This window comes from Dipteris shenzhenensis, chromosome 4, assembly GCF_047967505.1.
Source record: "Dipteris shenzhenensis isolate YYH24624 ecotype China chromosome 4, Dip_SZ_1.0, whole genome shotgun sequence".
Taxonomy (NCBI): Eukaryota; Viridiplantae; Streptophyta; class Polypodiopsida; order Gleicheniales; family Dipteridaceae; genus Dipteris; species Dipteris shenzhenensis.
The window spans coordinates 19,776,644-19,790,259 of record NC_141599.1 but is presented as its reverse complement, the minus strand read 5'-3'; positions in this window follow the sequence as shown (position 1 = coordinate 19,790,259).

Sequence of the window (13,616 nt, the reverse complement as noted above, 5' to 3'; positions counted from 1 at the left end):
TCAGTGGGAATCAATCCCTACATCAGTGGGATTGCCTCTGTCTTACATCATCACTTAGGTCACACACTAGACACATCATAGCACTTGATGTGCTTTATAACACACATGTGACTCCCCTAGATGCACACATGCATCATAGAGCAAGCCCTTGATCATACTTATCCCAACATACCCCCCCTCAAGGGGTTGCCTCTTGCAGTGTCAAGGATACATCTAGTCTCATAGTTTCTCATGTCATCTCATGGTGGTCAAGGATAAATCTATGGCTAGGATCTCATGCTAGCAAGGGTTCCCAAGGGTGTGAGGTTCACAGAAATGGGATATACAAAACACATATCACATGGTCTACATCATATGGTGACCAGAGGTGATTTCAAAAGACATTACATATTCTTTTTGGAGTACTACTCCAGGCAGAGAACCTCAAAATTTGACCAAGTGATGATAAACAAAAAAGTGCTTTAAAAAGCATAGTCTTCATAGGAGGCCACATCTTGTGGAGGCACATCAATTGAAAGTAGATTGGCAGTTTCTGACTTTGTAGTTGCTTCCTTTTTGGCTTTACAATACTTTTCATGGTGATTGTTTTTGCCACAATGTTTGCATGGATTGATCTTGAAGCAATCTTTTGAGAGGTGATTAGTCTTCCCACAATGTTTGCAAGGTGAAAACTTGCCCTTCTGAATTTTTATGGCATAGGTTGTGTCATTGCCTCTCCGGAGTTCCATATGCCTTTCTTCTTCTTGAAGAGCAGTAATAAGACCTTCAAGAGTAGGATTAGGAAGATTTTTCAAAGTGGTAACAACATGATCATAATCTTCAGGCATACTTTTGAGCAACACTACCATTGCATCATCTGTAGTGATTGGAGAGTTGATAGAAGCAACTTGAGTCATGAGACTCTGCATATAAATGACGTGGGTAGCCAAAGGAGTGCCACTAGCCATCTTCAATTCAAAGAAAGCAATCTTAAGTGACAATTTTGAGATGTGAGAGCTAGCACCAAAAATAATGTCAAGCTTCTGCCAAGCTTTAGAAGGAGACTCTAAATCTGAAATGTGATGAATATAGTCATCTCCTAAGCCAAGGGCAATGATGCCATAGGCTTTCTCCTCTCTAGTAGGATCTCTTACCAAATGTGTCAGAGCTGAGGATTCTCTAGCATTAGAGACTGTTGAAGAAGAAGTTGAAGTAGGTTTGACAAGCCCCCAAAGGTTTTCCCTCATCAATGTGAACTTAACCTTCATCTACCATGTGTGAAAGCCTTTACCATTGAACTTATCCATATTCAAGAAGGTAGCCATGAGAGGGTCTAACCCAAAAATGGGCAGTGTCTACTCTCTTACAAGGCTGAAAAGAGTTGAAGAGCTTCAAAGTACAAGCATTTGGAGTAGCAAAGCCTTGCAACCAAATTCCATACTACAAAACATAATGGAAATGATGCTTCAACTTGCATGCTTCATAGAGGTGGTTAAATGAAAGTATTCTAAGCAAATCCAAGTATAGCAACTCAAAGGAAATCTGCAGCCACAATTGTACTGATGCTATTCAACACTTTAAGATATCAGAAATGCTAAAGTAGCATTTAATGTAGCATCAAACTCACAACATTGTCAAAACTATCCAAAACAAAGACTTGAACTTGGAGGGTGCAATTCTCACAGCTCATAGCTCTATTCAACAAGATTTTTATGTAGGAAGAAAGGCCTTATACCAAAGAAGGGCTACCAGCAAGAAAGGGCAAAACGTTGCACCAGGTCGCCCTGTAGATGCTTGAGAAAACTGATTGGTTTTTTGTCTATTGCGCCTCCATCTCTTGACCAAATGAGCTCAGATTTCAACAGCAGCTTGCTTTCAGTGTCATGCAGCTCGGGCTCAGAGGAATTTGCAAAAGGATAAGCACAGAGGCAACATTGTGCGAAAGTTCATCAAGGAGTCTGAGTGTTGGCGTTGCACGTATAGTCGAGATTTCCTTAAATGCTTGCAGTTGGAAGTTTGCTCGTATGTGAGGAGTTTGTAGTTGAGTCTGCAGCTCAAAGGGTTTGAGCAATGGTTGTTTGTAGGCAGAGAACAGAGCTCTCAAAGGTTTGGGGAAGAAGGAGGAAAATGGAGAAGATGAAGAAGCTTTGAGAAACTAGTAGTTTATGCTAGAGAAAGCATCTAATGCTAGGCTAGGCTAGATCTAGAACATAAAGCTCTGATACCAAATGTAGAATCCCGTAGGATAGAATAGATGCATCTTGCAAGAGGTGTGAGAGCACAATGAAAGAAAGATGTAGCTCTCTATTATGGATTGTGAGAGAGAGGACTCTCTCTTATAGAAAGGGGGAGAAGGTAATACCTTCCCTACATAAGTGGCAATCAGCCCCTACATTAGTGGGAATCAATCCCTACATCAGTGGGATTGCCTCTGTCTTACATCATCACTTAGGTCACACACTAGACACATCATAGCACTTGATGTGCCTTTACAACACACACAAACACACATGTGACTCCCCTAGATGCACACATGCATCATAGAGCAAGCCCTTGATCATACTTATCCCAACATAATACCATAAAGGCTCTCCTCTCACGGTAGCCAAGCACAAAGTTTTTTACACCATTGCCAATGGGATACAATGCAATAGGGGAAGCCATGTGATGTGGATCACAATAATCAAGCCGTCAATGTTAAGTAGGCCATTCTAAAAGTTGGATGTGGAAGACCACAATGTATCCTCTTGCTCGACTAATATAGTTCACCAATGAGTGATCTCAAATGCCTCTTGCATCAATTCAACAATCATGGCATTGTCTCCTTTAATGATGCAAGCAAGGCAAATAGGTATCAACTATAAACTTTAGACATGAAGACTTTAGGCATGACAACTTTAGACATATTACCTAGAAACTTTGGACATGAAACCACACAATAAACCCATCAAAAGAAAATTCATCAATGTTTTTAATGTCCTCCAAGTCATGAAGAAAACCTATGCAAATTCCAAAATGCCCAACCTACCCTTTATGGACATCTTGTACTAGTCAAATATTTGATGTTGCATGACTTACTCGCTTTCTTGTAGTTTTAGCTAGAGATAAAGTACCAGTACTTAACACCATGGTGGTTATGGGGTGTATAACCTTAGAATGAGATGCTACTAGTGGTGCACTTACTATTGGTGGCACACTTATTACTATAGGTACCAATAATGCCACACTTACTGCAAGTATTACTACTGTTGGCACACTAACTATAGGTACTACTGCTAGCACACTCTGTAAACCATCCCAATTCATCCTGAGTAATCGCAAGGCATCAAGTAGCTCTTCAGATCCTTCCACTGAATCTAGTACAGCCTTCAACATGTACTTCTTATCCATCATCCATAACTTATATATCACATCTGCATTCCCACTTCTGCATGCAACCTCAACCAAGCCATTGTCTTTAATACTTACCAGTGAAACTACTCCACCATTTCTTATTACCTCATGAGACTGTAATTGGAGCCTGGCATAGCCTTGTTAGTGATCACCAAGAAACACTTTGCATTATGCTCCATGAAATACCATGTTCAAGGTATTTGTCAATCATCTTGGGAGCCTTGGAAGCAACTTTGGGAGCCATGATTCAATGCAATTAAACAAATAAAAAAGTTTAATTATATTTTAACCCAAAATATTTAATTAGATATTTAAAATTATTTAGTTTAAAATAAAATCAAGTTTTGCTAAAATGTACTTTAAAATTTAAATAATAACATAAAAAATTAATTATTTAATTAATAATAATTTTAAATTATTTTTTTAAATAAAATAAAATTAAATGTGATTTTTAATTATTGCAAAGTTTAAATTAAATTAAATTTAAACATGAATTTATTTCTAATTAAACTTAATTTAATTAGGGAACTAAGGGGGTTAAGGGGAGCCTAAGGGAATGGTTAAGGAGGGGTCGCTAAGGGGGGTCTAAGGGGTGGCTAAAGAGGGGTGGTTAAAGAGGGGTCCCTTTGGGGTGATTAAGGAGTGGTTAAGGAGGGGTCTAAAGAGTGGTTAAAGGGAAGTGGTTGAGGGGTAGTTAAGGGGGGTCCTGAAGGGATGGTTAAGGAGGGGTCTAAGGAGGTGGTTAAAGGGAAGTGGTTGAGGAGGGATGGTTAAGGGGGGTCCTGAAGGGATGGTTAAGGAGGAGGTGGTTAAGGGGGTCTAAGGGGTGGTTAAGGGAGAGTGGTTAAGGAGGGTCTAGGGGGGGTAATGGGGGGCCTCAGGAGTAATAAGGGAGGGCATTAGCCCTCCCCCGACCTGTTGTGTGTGCAATAGGTTGGGGGCAGCCCCCCCTTGCCTCTTTGTGCCGCGTTGCTTGACACTGACCAATCCAGTGCCACCCACAGTCTCTCACATCGCATCGCCCAATGCTGCTCAATCTTGCACCGCCCATCCACAATCCATGGGGGGGGGAGAGAGAGAGAGAGAGAGAGAGAGAGAGAGAGCAGGGGGGGTTGCACCATCCGATTGAGCGAAGGGAGAGGGAGAGGCCGAGCAGAGGGAGAGAGGGAGAGGGAAAGGCAAAGAGGAGGCAGGGGCAGCTGAGTGGAGGGAGGGGCAGAGAGGGAGAGGGAGTGGCCAAGTGGAGGGAGGGGAGTGACCGAGCAGGGGGAGAGGGGGAAAGGGAGAGAGGGAGAGGTCGAGCAGAGGGAGGAGCGAGAGACAGAGAGGGAGAGCTGAGCTGATGGAGAGGGAGAGAGGGAGTGGCTGAGTAGAGGAAGAGGCAATAAAGGGAGAGGGAGAGAGAGAGAGAGGAGAGCCGAGCGAAGGGAGAGGGAAGGGAGAGGAAGTGAGGAGTGGAGGAGAAGGGGAGAGGGAGGAGGAGAGGAGGGAGGAGAGGGAATACCTGAAGAGGAGAGGAGGAGTCCGATGGAGGGAGGAGGATTTGAAAAAAGGAGGGAGAATGAGAGAATGAGGAGGGAGGTTGAGATTTTATAGGGAAGTGGGTCCTAATTAGGGTTAGGGTAACCTTTTTAGGCTTATTAGCATAAGTATAAGTATAAGCCACTATTTCATTCTGAGCTCATTCTTCATTTTTATTGGTTCTCTCTTCCATCTCAACCTGTTGCACAAATGAACAAAAATTTCCAAATCATGCAACAGGTGAAGAGCTTTCCAACCTATTGCGTATGCCACATCTTTCACCTATCAAATTTTTTGAATTTTGATTTTTTAAACTTTTTTGTATCTCTTTCAACCTATTGCATGAGCAACAACTTCCAAAACTTTCTTTGCTTTTAGTTTTTTAAACTTTTCAAGATTTCTTAAAAAACATTCCAAACTTTAAAAAATCCTATCAACCTCTGCGTACGTAACAACTCCTTTTCTCTTTTAAAAGGATTTCCCAAAAAACTCTCCTAAGCTATTGCATACACAACAACTCCAATCCTTTGGGCTTTTTCAAAATTTACAATATTTTTAAAAATGTCTCCTAACCTATTGCGTCCTCAACAACTTAGAAATGATTTTTTAATTTAGATTCCAAAAACTCTTTACCAATAATATTATTTATCTAAAATATAATATATTAAAAATTATATAAAAATATATTAAAACATAGTATAGTCTATACTATTATATAAATATGATATATTTATAAGATAAATTTATTATTATTATTTCATAAAATAAAAAATTAATTATAACTAATAATTAAACAAAAAATAATTAACAATACATTAGAGATATATTAAACTAACTAATTTAAAATTATATTATTGATATAAAATAAGAATGATAGTCCAATATATGTTAATTTAAAAAAATTAACATATTTAAAAATTAATTTGCTACATCATAATTTAAGGGGAATGTAGAGAGGCCTTAGATTTCTTAGTTTAAGGCTTGTGTAGAGTTTCATACCGATCCGATATCATTTGAGTTGTTTGGAATGCGTACTTTTTTATTTTGTACCATGCATCATGCATAAGTGTTCAAAAACATTATGCACTCATTTTGCTTTTAGATTATGTGCCCATCTCTAATGGATATGATACTTTGCGAAAGATTTACACTACATTAGTGTAGGACCTTTGTAAATTATCATACCCAAATGATATCATTTAGTATATGGTTTGAAATGCATCTTTCTCGTTTCTTAGCATGCATCATCCAAGAGTGTCAAGAAATACATCCATTTGTTTCTTAGCCTATGTACTTGTTTTCGATGGGTATGATACTTTGTACAAACGCTTGTGCAAAGTATCAAACCATTCTTTGGCATTACTTAGAATGCAGATTTTACTTATTTTTCCTCTATGAAATAATCCTTAACCCTAAACCCTACATCCTAAATTCTAAACCCTAGAACCTTGAACCAAGACCCTAAATCATTCAACCCATATTCTACATTTTAAACTCTTTACCTTCGATGCTAAACCCTAAACCCTAAACCCTAAATTGTAAATTGTAAACCATACAACTTACTTTCTATATTCTAAACTCTTAACCTTAGATACAAAGCTATAAATCCTAAAACCCTAAACCCTAAATTGTAAACCGTAAACCATACAACTTACTTTCTATATTCTAAACTCTTAACCTTAGATACAATGCTATAAATCCTAAACCCTAAAGCCCAAACCCTACACTTAGATCCTAAACCTTAGAACCTATATCTTAGACCCTAAAACATAATCTCTAAACTCTAGATTATAAACCCTAGTTGAACCCTAAAATACAAGCAATAATTTACATTTTTTGGTGATTTGTGCAATAGTTTTAGGGCATGTGCAACAGGTTGGGGTGCCCACCAACCTGTTGCATGTGCAACAAGTTAGGGTTGCACCCACCAACCTATTGTAGATGCAACAAGCTAGGGGGTGGTTTGGTTATTTACGCAACAGGTTGGGGTTGCACCTACCAGCCTGTTGAACAGCTTGAGGGGTGTAAATTTGGTGATTTGTGCAACAGGTTGGGGGTACCACCAACCCCAACCTATTGCACAAATCACCAAATTTACACCCCCCAAGCTGTGCAATAGGTTGGTGGACCCCCCAACCTATTGCATTTGGAACAGGTTGGTGGGTGCAACCCCAACCTGTTGCACAAATCACCAAATTTACACCCCCCAACCTGTTTCATATGTAATAGTTGGTGGATGCAACCCCAACTTGTTGCACATGCAACATGTTAGGGGGGGTGGTCCTCCCCAATCTATTGCATGTGCAAAAGGTTGGTGCATGCACCCACCACCAGTTGCACAAATCACCAAAATTTTGTGCTTTGTGCAACAAGCCACCCACCAACCTATTTCACATGCAACAAGTTGGAGATACATTTACGATTTTAGGTTGGGGTGCACATCAATATATTTTGTATTTTGATTTCAAGTGTGAGATTTGTTGGGCTTTCGTACAGTTGTTAATGCTTTTTTCCTGAAATTGTTACAGGTATTTACCCTAACAGAGGGTTTAGAGGTGGTGTTATATGAGAAGAATGAATTCTAGTCTTTGGATAAATACATAGTCTTGATCCTATGAATAGAGATCATTTATGGGGTGAGCCATATGCTTTATTCAGTGGATGGAGATGATTTATGGAGTGAGCCATATGCTTTATTATAGAGAATAACTCCATTGGAGGAAACTAGATTTGTTCTTGCAAAGAACAAAGCACTTGAAGTAGATGAAATGAAAGGCTTGAATGCCTTTATTAAACATCTTCAAAGTATGATGCAAAAATATTATGAGCAGGCAATAAAGAATAGGGAGATAATCAAGTCAGTTGAGGCACTTGTCAAATCTTGACAAAAACAAGAAAAATTAATGAGCATTAAATGTTTGAATCTTTTTGGCTAGAAGAAGCTATGGCACCGAGATCCACACTGGATACAAATATGGCAATAGATGAGGAAGAAGCTAAGCAATGCCTTTTACCACAAAAATATTGTGGTAGGAAGGGGGATAAACCCTTACCTGAGTTGATACCATCTGATGAGATTGAAGAGTGTATGTTTGTTACAGTTTGGGCATCTGATGCAGATTCAGAGTTGGATGAACAAGGTGGCCCAATTTGGGTGGCAAAGGTTGCTCATATAGCAAGGGATTAGAAGGTAATGCCTATAACATTCACAGCTTTATGGTATGAACCAAATCCTTTGGAAAGTCTCCCCAAAACATACACAGTGAAACAACTGTATGAGGGTTTCTTGCAAAAGAAATGTGAATGGATTCCAAATAAAGAGGGCTTGACAGAGGTGGAAGTGAGTAACATTATTCATTGTTGCTAGAAATCAAGGACTCGAAGTTACAAAAGGAAGCATGTCTATGATGTTGAAAAATGTATCACAATTCCTTATCTTAGCCTTGCACATATTAAACATCATTTGGCTAGGCTTAATCCATCAAGTGAAAATGCAATACCAGAGTCTGATGACTCTGAACAAGATTCAAAATCATAGGATGATATATTGTATGCCTTGTTCTTGAAAAAATGGTATATCTTTACACCATGACCTTTAAATATATTATTCAATTAAATGGTGTATCTATACAGCCCCTATATATTGAATTTGCCAAACTCTTTTTAATACAATTAAATGGTGTATCTATACACTCCCTATATATTTAATTCAACCAACTCTTGCCATATATTGCATATTTAGTGGAAGTGCACAACATTTTAAGCTTTATTAGATCATATTTATGGGGGGGTGATCCATTTTTTTGCAAATTTACCCATGAGTAGAGGTCACCACTTACAACCTTGGGGAATTTTTAGGTTTATTATGTGGAACTTACACATCTGGTGTTTCCAAAATACCCAAGTTATAAGTCTACTAAGTGATATTGAGCTTTAGAAAAAAAAGTCTAAACAAAGCTAGAAAGTCTGAATACAATGTTCTAGGCATGGTTTGAGTCACACAATGGCTTTCAAGGGTGAAAGGCTCCAAAAATGTTTATTTCTTAAATCAACTGCTTAGCACATTGCATCCATCATTGAAAAGGAAATATGCCATTTTTTAACATAAGGAGCCTCTTAGCATTTTCAATCACATAAACAATTATTCTACATAATACACACAATTAGCAAGTTTGCATCATTTGGATATGCTAGCTTCATCTTCTATCAAAGTATTCTATAATCCTCTCCTTATAAGGAATCCATGCAAGCAGTTCAGTTCAAGCCAAGGTGTCACTTCTTGATACAAATCCATCAAAGAATTATGGAAGGTTAGGCATCACAATCATTTACAATAATATACACACAAAAATGGCATTGAAATAATTGCTAGAAAATTTTCACATCTATAATTGAAAAGTCTTAACTTAATCTTTACTCATAAACCTTGGGATGTGAATGTATTACGTGTGTTCATTAGAAGGTTTTTTATTTAGCACCCAAAGAATAGAGATCTATATTAAAGTGGAAAAAATATTTACAAAAAGAAAGACAGGAGAAGCCCTATCAAGGCGTGGAAGAAGATTTCATGCTCATGTTGGCAAGTGATTCCCAAGATATGTGGAATTTTGTTGCCAATACTCATTTTCCTTTGTTATTTGGGATTGAACATATTTGCATGCTTGCTCAGCTACTACTACTATAAGTTGAGTATCTTTAAGGCACCCAATTTCCCAAACACCAGTGAGTTTTTTTGACGTGCCACACATAAGAGATGAAAGATCATCTGACAACTATCCATAGAATGGTAGTTTTTTTCTTAATTCCTAAATTTAAAAAAATAAATAAATAAGGGAGTAAATCAAATGATTTTGGAAAATTTTAATAGATTTTTATAGAAATAGGGTAATCTTATTAAATGAAAAATATACAAGTGATGGGTTTTCTCCAAATAGGCCTTAGACACATAGGCCTTGGACACACATATAGCTTCCTGTCTATCAACATATTCAGGTGGATTCACATCTTGGAAAGTGATTCTCCTCATTTCCACATCCCTCGTGGGTGTCTTATGCATCTTCTTCTCATTCAAGACCACATCATGGCTTTGTATTATTTTCCTTGCTTCTGGATCCTAGAGATGATAGCCCATCTCTCCACTTTTGCCATAACCCAGAAAGATGCATTTCCTAGACTTAGGATCTAGCTTCTTTCGGAGCTCTTTTGGCACATGTGCATATGCTTCACACCCAAATATACACAAATGAGAGTAAGAGGGCTTCTTGCCACTCCATGCCTCTTCAGGAATACCACCATCCAAACTCTTGCTAGGTGATCTATTGATCACATGCACTACTGTCTTCATTGCCTCAGCCCAAAAACCACCAGAAAGACTTGTATTGGAAAGCATACATTGCAACCTACTCTAGAGTATGAGGGGATGTGAGGTCCCTCTTGATCCCACGTGTATCATAGAATTTGTAAAAGTCATGAGAGATATACTCTCCACCATTATCAGTCCATAGGAATTTAAGCATTCTACCTAATTGATTTTTAGCCAAAGCCAACCATTTTGAAATACCTAGAAAACATCGCTCTTCTGAGCTATAGCATAAGCCCACACTTTCCTAGTTGCGTCATCAATGAATGTCACATAGTATTCAGCCCTGCCTAATGACTGTGTAGGCATGGGAAAACATACTTTTGAATGCACCAAATCAAGCCTTTCAAGATCTTTCTTTCCCGTTCTTTTATGGGCTGATTTAGTCTGCTTCCCATAGAGACAGTGCTCACAAAATTCAAGATTAGAAAAACTCAAATGTGGTACATAACCCAAACGGCATCAAAGTTTCATTCCATTCTGGCTCATGTGCCCCAACCTACAATGGCACAAAGAAGTACTTGGTTGCTCGGTTATTGCAACAACATGATCAGACATCCCTGATAGATGTAAGGGATACAATGTCCCACACTTGACACCTCTTGCCAAAACCATAGAGCCCTTCTGAATTTTCCAACTTTGAAAGCTAAAAGTGGTCTAAAAACTAGCATCATCTAGTTGACCCGCTTAAATGAGACTCCTGGTCAGCTTAGGCACATGTCTGACATTTTTCTAGTGAAAGGTAGAAAAACCCTCTAGGATGAAGGTGAAGTCTTCGCTTAGCCTCTTTGAATGAGAAGCCCAAGGAACCAGGAGCCAGAGAGAGAGACACACACAGAGAGAGAGAGAGAGAGAGAGAGAGAGAGAGAATGCTATCAAGAGGCTTCAACCTTGTGCCACAAGTGAATTTTAAGAAGAAAAGAAACAAAAGCAATACCAATGATGAAAAAGAAAGACCTATTCACTTTCCTTAGTCTCAATGTCGAAGGATTATCAAATGATCTTAGACCAGCAATTCTGAGAGGATGGATTAGAAGCAAACATCTCACCCCTGACTTTATAGCACTCTTGGAAGTAAAGGTCGGGGGTTCAAAGCTAATATGGCAACTCAGACAGGTTGGCAACAAAAGGGAGTGGTACTGCATTGATCACGAAGAAGGTAGAGGGGGGGTAGTGCTGGGAGTTGCCAAGAACCTCTCCCAAGAATCCTAACTACCTTTGGCTAAAATAGGATAGGGGTTGACTTTACGCATCCCAACCTAGAGTGTCAATTGTTCTCGATCTATGTACCCAACTCTACTAGGGAAAGGGCTCTTATGCAGGAAGGTAAATCCCTGAAATATAACACTATCTTATTACTAGGGGATTTCAATATGGTAGATGCCTTCGAGGACACAGACTTCACCTAGACCAATAATCAAATAGGGCAGAACCACATAAAATCCCGCCTAGACAAATCCTACTACTCTAGAAGACTTTTGGATGATGCTCTTTGCCATAAGGCCAGTGCTCTCATGTCTCTCCCTTTCTTTGACCACAATCCAATACTTTTTTCACTGGAAAAGGGAGAAGGGAGGAGATTTCGCTCTTGGTTCAAAGCCAACCCTTTTTTCTTTCAGCTACCCTACATCCAGACCACGATTGCAAGAATTTAGCAAATGGCATTTAGAGGAATAGCTAGCACCACAGACAAATGGTTGGGAGCCACACTGAACAAACAAGATGCTTCTTCAAAGCAATCAAACAGATCTGACAAAGCCACTCGAGTGAGGAGACAAATCCTAGAAGACAAGATCCAGACACTGGAGATTTGACTACTCACCTCAAGGACAAGATCAACTAAGAAGGACAAGGAACAAATTGAGGACTGAGGCAAAAATTGAAGCAAGACAAGTAAGGATATACACAAGAGACTAGTGGGCAATAAAAAGAGATAGGGCCATTGAATCAATATACAAGAGTCTTTGAAAGAAACATGCCAATGAATCCTTGGATGCGCTACAAAAAGATGGGAGACTAGTGCAGGATTCGAATGAGATTATGGAACTTGTCACCCCCAACTTCCAAACTATTTTGGGTGAGACTGCGATCCTTTCAACCAATTCAGAGTGAGAGACCATTGTAGACAGATGAGAATCAAGAAGGTCTCCCCTTTTGACTGCCACTACCTAGACAAAAACCTCACCCTCGAGGAGCTCAAAGAAGCAACTAATGTCATGGCTATAGGGAAGACTCCTGGAGAGGATGGACTCCCAGTTGACTTCTACCAAGTCTTCTGGGACATTGTGGGTCCGTGCCTTCTAGAGCTCTAGGAAGATTCAAAAGAAAAAGTCCCATTGGATCCGAGAATCAATACAGGTGTGATTGAATTAATACTGAAGGGAGGCTCCAAAGAAGAGATAAAAAATTGGCAGTGCAGCCACTTACCATGTTGAACACCAACTATAAGATTTTTGCCAAAGCTCTAGCTAATAGGCTAAAAATAAAGATGAAGAACATAAAGAATTCATCCAAGGACGGCACATTCTAGAGGCTATCCTAACTCTTTGGGAAGGACTAGAACTGGCCGAGAAAACCCAACAAGATAACTACTTTCTCAAGGTAGATTTTAACAAAGCCTATGATAGGATGGAATGGGGCTTCATCCTCTCCTAACTCCAAGATATGGGAGTAGGGCCCGAGTAAATTTTCTACGTTGAGATCCTTCTCTCCCAAGCATCTTCATGCTCAAGATTAATGGAAATAGCTCTCCTCCCTTCATGCTCAAGAGGTCTATCAGACAAGATTTCCCTCTAGCTCCCCTTATAGATCCCTGACAGGAATTCAATTCGAAGAAGGTAGGCAGATCATCTGTCAACAATTTGTGGATGATACCAACTTGGCTCTAAACAACGATAAACTTTTAGTTAATGAAGCCTTGGAATGTCTTAACGTTTTTTGCCTAGCCTCAGGGTCCAGAATTAACCATGAAAAAATAGGTACACGTGGCATCAGGAACCCTCCTCCTTAACGCGATCTCGGCAAGGTTTATGAACCAGTGAATAACCAAGGGAGTGCTGACCCTGACCCAATCTAGGCAACTCTAATCATACACAATCTAAAAAGAGTCAAGCTCAAGAGATGCAGATAGTGGAAGCAGATTCCCTTTGAGGTGGCACTTTTGGGCAATGAAATGTGTATAACCGAGGGATCAAAACTTCGAAGGGAATGTGGCAAGCCTGGGAGTCGACACGTTAGTATATCAAGTAGAATGGCTTTTCAAGAAAAATGGGCTCCTTTTGTAGAGTCAAGATTCAGTTTGGATCTCAATAATCTAGACGAGGGTGTAGATAAGTGACAAGGACTTGAAATCCCTCAGGCTCAA